The sequence below is a fragment of the Gavialis gangeticus genome, unplaced genomic scaffold (assembly GCF_001723915.1).
Source record: "Gavialis gangeticus isolate Ggan-Ray unplaced genomic scaffold, GavGan_comp1, whole genome shotgun sequence".
NCBI lineage: Eukaryota > Metazoa > Chordata > Crocodylia > Gavialidae > Gavialis > Gavialis gangeticus.
The window spans coordinates 77,384,536-77,392,337 of record NW_017729031.1 but is presented as its reverse complement, the minus strand read 5'-3'; positions in this window follow the sequence as shown (position 1 = coordinate 77,392,337).

Below are 7,802 nucleotides of genomic sequence, written 5' to 3'. Positions count from 1 at the left end.
AGGGGAAAAATTTCATGGAAGTGAAAGGATGGTCCTGGGGTTGAGAACCTGTCCTAGGACTCAGAAGATTCAAGGCCAATACCAGGCCCTGCAGTCCTTTCCTGTGCGACTTTGGTAAATCACTTCTATGTTCTTCCTTAATAAACATGAAGGCTTCTTTTCTCCCACCCTTTATTTTGTCCATTACATTTCAAGCTGTCTGTGTAGGAACACCTGCCAGTACAATGGCCTTGCAAGGTCAAATGCATCTTCTAGGTAGTAATGTAATGCAAAGAATAATTTATAACAATTTATAAGGAACTAATCTCTGGCTGTGGATTCCAGGGACTTAGACTTCTCAATGTTGAGCTGCACAGTAGTACCATCTAACAAAAAGAAGAAATGTCTTATCTGGAAGTCCTATCTTTAAATCCTCTCATCATAATTGTTTTGTCTTGGTCATCATTTTCTTCACCACAATGCTGCAGCAAGCATCAGACAATCTTGGCGAAGGTGTCTACATTTGCAATAGCTTATCCATGAACTTCTGTTAGCAGATGATTGTGTCCTGGTGGCCCACACCCAACATGATCTGCAGCACATGACTACTTGCTTTGCTACTGCAGCACAACTCTTTGGACTCACCATCAGCATGAGAAAGACTGAAGTTCTTCATCAGGCAGCTCCACACCAAGCTTATGTGCCACTGAAGATGGCTATCAAAGGAACTGAGCTAAATGCTGTCAAGCAGTTTACCTACCTAGGAGTGTCATTTCGTATGATGCCATGATTGACAAGGAGGTAGACAACAGACTCTCAAAAGCCAGTAGTGCCTTTGGCAGACTCTTCAAGCAGGTCTTCCACAGTCAGAGCCTATGGGCACAGACCAAAGTTAAGGTGTACAGAGCTGTTGTTATTTCCATCCTACTGTACGGTGCTGAGTTATGGGTCTTATACTGCTGCCGTGTACACTTCCTTGAGTATTTTCAACAGTGCTGCCTCTGCATCATTCTCAAGATCTGCTGGCAGCATTATGTTACCAATGTGGAGGTTCTACAAAGAGCCAATACCACTAGCATCGAGGAGATTCTCCTCCAGACTCAGCTGTGGTGGGCAGGCCTTGTGGCCTGGATGGATGACGACTGCCTACCAAAGGCTGTGCTGTATGGGGAACTGATGACTGGGAAATGTGACAAGAGGGGCCCCATGTAAGTACTTCAAGTACACCCTGAAGAGGTCTTTTTCTGTCTGTGGTATTGACTACAAACTGTAGGAAACACAGGCTGCAGATCGTGATGCCTGGCAGCTCCAAATCAAAAAGACGACAGCCCTCTTTGAATGTCAGCACAGAGCCAGCATTGAGGAGAAGGGGAGAAGGAGGATCCTGACTTTCTCTTCTGAAATGTTGATGGTACATTACTGAAGCACATTGGGCCAATATGGAACTGAAATATTCTATTGCCTTCAGTATTATACAATTTGGAGAGCGACTTCCTTTTTGGTTGTAGCTGTGTTGGTCATAGGCAGGCAAGGTTCTTTGAGTAGATGTCATATCTTTTAACTCAGTTGGTCTAATAAAAAGATATCACATCTACTCAAAGAGCCTTGCCTGCCTAATTACAGGAGCAGCAGTCAGTAATGAACCAGGGTTACTACCCAGATAGTGTCCCTGTGGACTTTTAAGTTTCTCTTTTCTATTAGCATACTGAAATTCAGAGTCCTTTTGCTGCTATATGCATTTTTGTTGATAAAAGTATTTGTGCTCATCTGAAAAACACAATATTTTCTAAGACCTAAGTGTATTGCAACTCATGCAGAAGCTGTAACATATATGATAGCTGTCTGCATATGTACAATAAAGGGGTAAATAAAACAGAGTACTTGTTGAGATGAAACATGTTACTCAACAGGATGGAATCCTAGTCCTAATGATTAGATAATACATCATTACTGAGGTATAATTTCATGGATGTTTATTGTGCACATATATCTAATATATGATGTTTAAATATAATATTGGAAGTCTAATATGTGTACCTTTCTAGCACCTTTCATCTGATGTACTCCACAATACTTTACAGATGTTAATTTGTAAAGACCAATGTCTTAACATACTTCTGCATAGCTTTGCATGAGCTGTTTGAGTGCCGAGGTATAACTCTCTTTGGGGACACAAGCTGGTGTACTAAGGAACTGTCCAAGAGGGGGAAATGAGAAACACAACATGATCTGGTTAATTACTCTTCCAAGCTCCCATCCTGATCTAAACTCTACATGAGGATCATAGATATAACAGGATTTGGCCCATTAATTTCTGGTAAGTATTAACATATTTTACAAATGACGAAACTTTAAGATAGAGAAGTCAGGGGAAACAACACATTCCCAATTGTTTTATTTTTAAATGCGTTTAAGCACTGTATTTCTTGATTTTGCAGACAACAGAACATGGAGAAACATAGCACAGAACCTACAATTAGCATGTCTAAGCTCATATATTTTATAGGGGATAAACTCTCATAGGCTCTTTCAAAAATATGCTCACAAATATTACAGGCACATCTGTTTGTCTGTATCACTGTAAGCATAATTATACTTAAGCATGCTAATTTGTTAACTGCATACACAATTTGGTGTTTTGCAGGCAAGAATGAGCTGACTTTCACACAGAGATGGAAGGTTTTACACATGTTTACCAACCCTAACACAAATATTATAGGTATTTTTATTGCCCTTATAAAATTACCAACACATTTGTGTACCCCCTAATTTGCCTCCAGAACAAATCTATCTAATATTTGGTTGATACTCTGTATTTCCAGTGTTCCACAAACTATTCAATAAATAGGCAAATGTCAGGGAATAACAAAATATTCTCTCCTCTAGAGTGACACCAAAATTAATACTGAAGACATAGGTTTTTGATCTTGTGATGTTAGGTTTACAAATACAAAATGGAAAACAGTAGCATCCTTTGATCTGAATTTAGCATTTACAGTACCTTGTTATTTCACACTGCCTCAGAAATGTGAAGGGAAATAATTAATATCATATCTGAAATCTGGGCATGAATAAGAGGAAGGAAAACACTGAAAGGACAGATAGGCTGAAATAAATTTGTTTTTCTCTTAACTTTAAGATGCTGAAAAGTAGAATTTCTCAGGGTGACAGAATAATGGAAAAGTTATAGACCAAACAGTACCACAGTTTTAAGACATTTTTACTACTTCAGATAAACAACACACCTTCCCCTGCCCAGGATGGTCTGAAATACAAGGTGCCTGCCTCTTTAATTCTGAACTAGTACTGTCAAGTCTTCAATGTTCTTGACAAGCTCAATGGCCCTCTCTTTGCCCTGTCTCTGCTTGGAAGTTATTGGAGCTCTATAAGCTATCTGAGTTCTTATATCATTTTTAAAGGTGACCTGCAAAAGAGAAAGAAATGGGTTTGGTCCCTTTTCTTTGCTTTTCTCTGATATATGAAGGAAGCCAGAAAGGTTTTTGTGTTGGAAGTTTTTTTCTGTTAAAATTATTTCCTTTTGCTTGAGTTTTTACCTTAGTAAAATGAGGAGTGGTAAATCCAGTCTCTGGATGTTGCTGACACTTAAGTTTCAGATGCGTTTCAGACTTTCTAACCCAATTTTTATCTGTTGACTTTTTAAATCAAAGATACCGTTTATCTCAAAGATTTCACAGTTAGTTAAGTATTAAAGAAACAAACTTTCCCTGCACACATTTTAAGCAAAATGACTAAAAGTCCTCTCTCGGTTAATTGTTTCTCTTTCGCTGTCATGAATCTTGTGATGTCACAATCCCACCAGTCCTCTAGGTCCACAAAAATTACAGTCAAAACTTAATTTCTATATTAAGACACAAGTGAACAACATAGAAGAAAAACAGCCTAAATGTACACACTTTTACAACATCTTTGTATTATTGGGAGCTGACTTGCATGGCATTTAGCTACTATAACAATTTTTACTCTATTTAAACTTCACTATGCTCTTTATTGGACTTCTTTGCTGACTTGAAATATCAACTGTAGCCAAGTGAACTATTAGTAGTACAAGGTGTGCACCGAGTATTGATTAGGAAGGTTTGTTAATTGCTATCCATGACACCAGGTTCTTTCTCTGAACAGAATGAGAACATGATTAAGTTAACTCTTGAATGAATGTGTGATATATCATACAGACAAAAAACGTGTGATATATCATATTGGAAAAAAGTTGCCTCTCCTTTATATTTGACACCTGCAAGTAAAGTTTATTTTTAACTACTGTTACTTTGTGTTCTTTTTTATTTTTCCCCAAATTCCTGAGAATTCTGGAAAAATAATTTATTACAAGACTTTATCATTTTTCTTTCCAGATCTTATGCCAGAAATTTGAATGGCTGATAAAAGCCTTTTTATTTTCTTGTATCCTGAAAGAATAATATATAACATTTTGACAAGACTGACTATGTGTTCATATTACTTTCATTGTCCACAATATAATTCCAGTTAATTCTTTGAACAGTCTTTTTTCTCATATTAGTAAATACCACTATAATGTTAGAACTGATTACAGCCAGGTACTGCAGCTGACAGGGAAATTTCTGGTTCCCCATATGAGCCCGTGGCTGTGAGAGTGCAAAAAGGAAAAACCAAAACAAAAGTTAATTCTAATATCCTTTTGGATAAAACAAAGAAATGATGGTATTGTCAATACTAAAGATTTCATATGCTCATTCATTGCCACTTTCTAACTTTTACTATGCTTGATAGACATGGTTAAACATTTGGTTTGTATTCTGTTATGGCCAGATCTAAGAGCAATTGGTGGAAATATTTCTATTTGCTTCTATGAGAGTTGGATCAGGTCCATTATTCAATTATCATTATTTATGATGTACATTTGTTAAAGTTCTTCACAAACCTAACTCTAATGTCAATAGGAGCATAATTAAATGTTAAATATTAGAAATATCTCTCTGTAAAAAGAAAACAAGTTGACCCTTGTTACAGCATAAGGAGTTTATACCAAAGACTGTATTCTTTATATTGTGATGTAAAGTTTCTGAGTTCAGATAAAAAGATTAATTGACTAAACCCTAAGAAAAACATCAGTAATGTTAAAAATGGTCTACATGTGGCACTTTAGACCTTTTCAGTAATTGCAGCAGCATTAAACTATTCCACTATCTTTAAAAGATAGTAAGCGTCCTTTTCCATCATCATCATTTCTGGTGTGAAATTTATAACAAATGATATCAAGAATAAATTGACCTATAAATCTTGAAGATGGCATATAAAGATTATAACTATGTGTTTAAGAACAACTCAAAATCAGTCACTCTTCATTCTCTTCATTGGTATGTCAGTTTTCCAGAGGTTAGATGTAGGAGACTGACTCATTTGAAGAATATCTTTTCTGAAAAATTGCCGACTTTCCAGACTTTTCTTTCTATCTTGCTCTCTTCTTCTGGGCTCCTGTGGCTTGGATCATAGTCACCCCTACACCTGGAACTATTAGGTCTTCCCACTGCTCCGGTTTCCAGCCCAGGGACCATGTAATAAAGCAAATGAATTCCTGAAATGTTTCTCTCAATAGCCTCTGGTCCAGCTTTCAGTCCTTAACTTCTTTATAGATGGATCCTAGTAGCAATGTCCTGTTCAGCTCCTTCACTGCTGAGTTCTCTAGATGCAGACTGTAAACATTTTCTTAATCCATTTTATTTTCTATAAGAACATCATGCTTGTCCTCCTCTCCTCACAATATCCTATACCTTGTAAGTTTAACACCCATTAGGTATAATAAGTAGGGCTACTTGGACAATGGTTGAACAGTTACTGGTTTCTTTGCGCTTCAGGGGTCAGTCTTCCTTGTTAAAGTAGGGTGTCTGGGTTGTACAGTTCTTTCACAAGCTCCAGGCTATGCACATTGAATAGAATGTTTCAGCTAATGAGCAAGACCATGAAGACATCTACAGAGAAATTTTAAAACCACAAAATTAGTTGCTTTGCAGGGGACTTTTCATTTAAGCAAAATAAAAGCTGTGGGTGTGTCTTATAATTTTAAGAGCTCTATAGCAAATCAAAATATAAGCACTGAGTTCCGGTCTGAGCCTGGAGAGATCAATAATACTTGTTAATGGTGGGTTGACTAGATTTCCTAGCTTGTACATCACACCTGGTATTTCTGGATGTTCCTAATCACCCTCAAGCCTTGTTGTTGCTATAGAAAAGAGAAAAGGTGGGAGACTGAATGAAAACAACTATACTAGAAGCCACACAGTTTAGAAAAATATATTTTTTCCTTGTTTTCACTGTTTTTTTATCCCAATCACTGCCACCAATCCAATCTATGTAATCAAGCTCATGAATAAGAAATTGTCAAGAAGCTTTATATGTGTCTGGAAAAATATCATCATAAACCAAGGATACTCCATAGTATGGAAATGTTATTCATGCCGGTTACTCAAGATCTAGGCAATTGCTTTCAAAAGAAAACAAAAAGGACTGAAAGATACACCCTCTCTCAAGTATGTTTGAACAAAGAGAAGTCCAACATCTACAGTTCACTTAATTCATGCTCTTGTAGAAAATATTTTTCTTTAAGATATACAGTAAGTATCATGGCTCTGGTTAACTGAAACTGAATGCTTTGCTGACTCACTGTATGTATAATGAACACTTATAAAAGAGGCTATATGTAGTTCATGAAGTCTCTTGATACCATGTTGTAATTTTGTTCACCAACAGCTTTTATTTAAAGTTGGATTCCATATACCTGTAATAATGAGCTAAATACTGCATGGATTAGCAGTTATTTTTGAAAATGTGGCTCCCTATTGATGTATATTTTGCATAGACTGTATATCTTAATTTAATTGAAATGAACATGGGACCCTAGGGTTTTTTAGGTCTAGTGAGGCATTAAATAGTCCAGAAGCATGATTCAGAATGAAAAAAAATACATTGGACTTTATTGCTTCAGTATTTGGTAAAACCCTCTGGCCCATCAAAAATATACAACTACTGTAGTTTGCACCAGTTCAGTCTTCTTTCTCACCTTTTTCCTTTAGTAGGGCATTTGATACCCTGAAGCAACTTCTCCTTGATTTTTTTCCCCTCATCCGCTTGTTCTTAGAAAAGCCACTCAACTCAGAGTCATCAGGTTCTCTCCTTCTCTTACCAGTAGCACTTCTGAAGACTTTCAGTTTTAAGATTGCTCCTCGTTTTGGGTGTGAGCCTGACTTCACTGAGCAAATTAGAGTCTTGCAACTGATGTCTATATTGGCCTTTTGGTTACAATGGATGATTAGTCCATTGTGTTCCTTATGGTCTTTTGGGCCTCATCAAGCATTTCAAGGAAGTCAAGTGTTCTGTTGATTTCAATGGAAGTTGAATGGAGTCTTAGATTTAGATAGGAATATGTCATTAATTATCCAGAACAGTTTGTCTAATATCCACAGCTGTATATAGTTTCATAGTTTCATAGTTTCTAGGGTCGGAAGGGACCTGAGCAGATCATCTAGTCTGATCCCCTGTCATGGCAGGAAGAGCACTCGGGTCAAATGACCCCAACAAGGTGGTCGTCCAACCTCCTCTTAAAACCCCCCAGGGTGGGAGCCTGCACCACCTCACTTGGAAGCTGGTTCCAGACCCTAGCCGCCCTGACCGTGAAGTAGCGCCTCCTGATGTCCAACTTAAACCTTCCCTCCACCAGCTTGTGACCATTGTTCCTGGTCACTCCTTGCGGCGCTCGGGGGAACAGGGACTCCCCCAGCGCCTGCTGATCCCCCCTAACCAGTTTATAACAGGCCACAAGATCCCCCCTC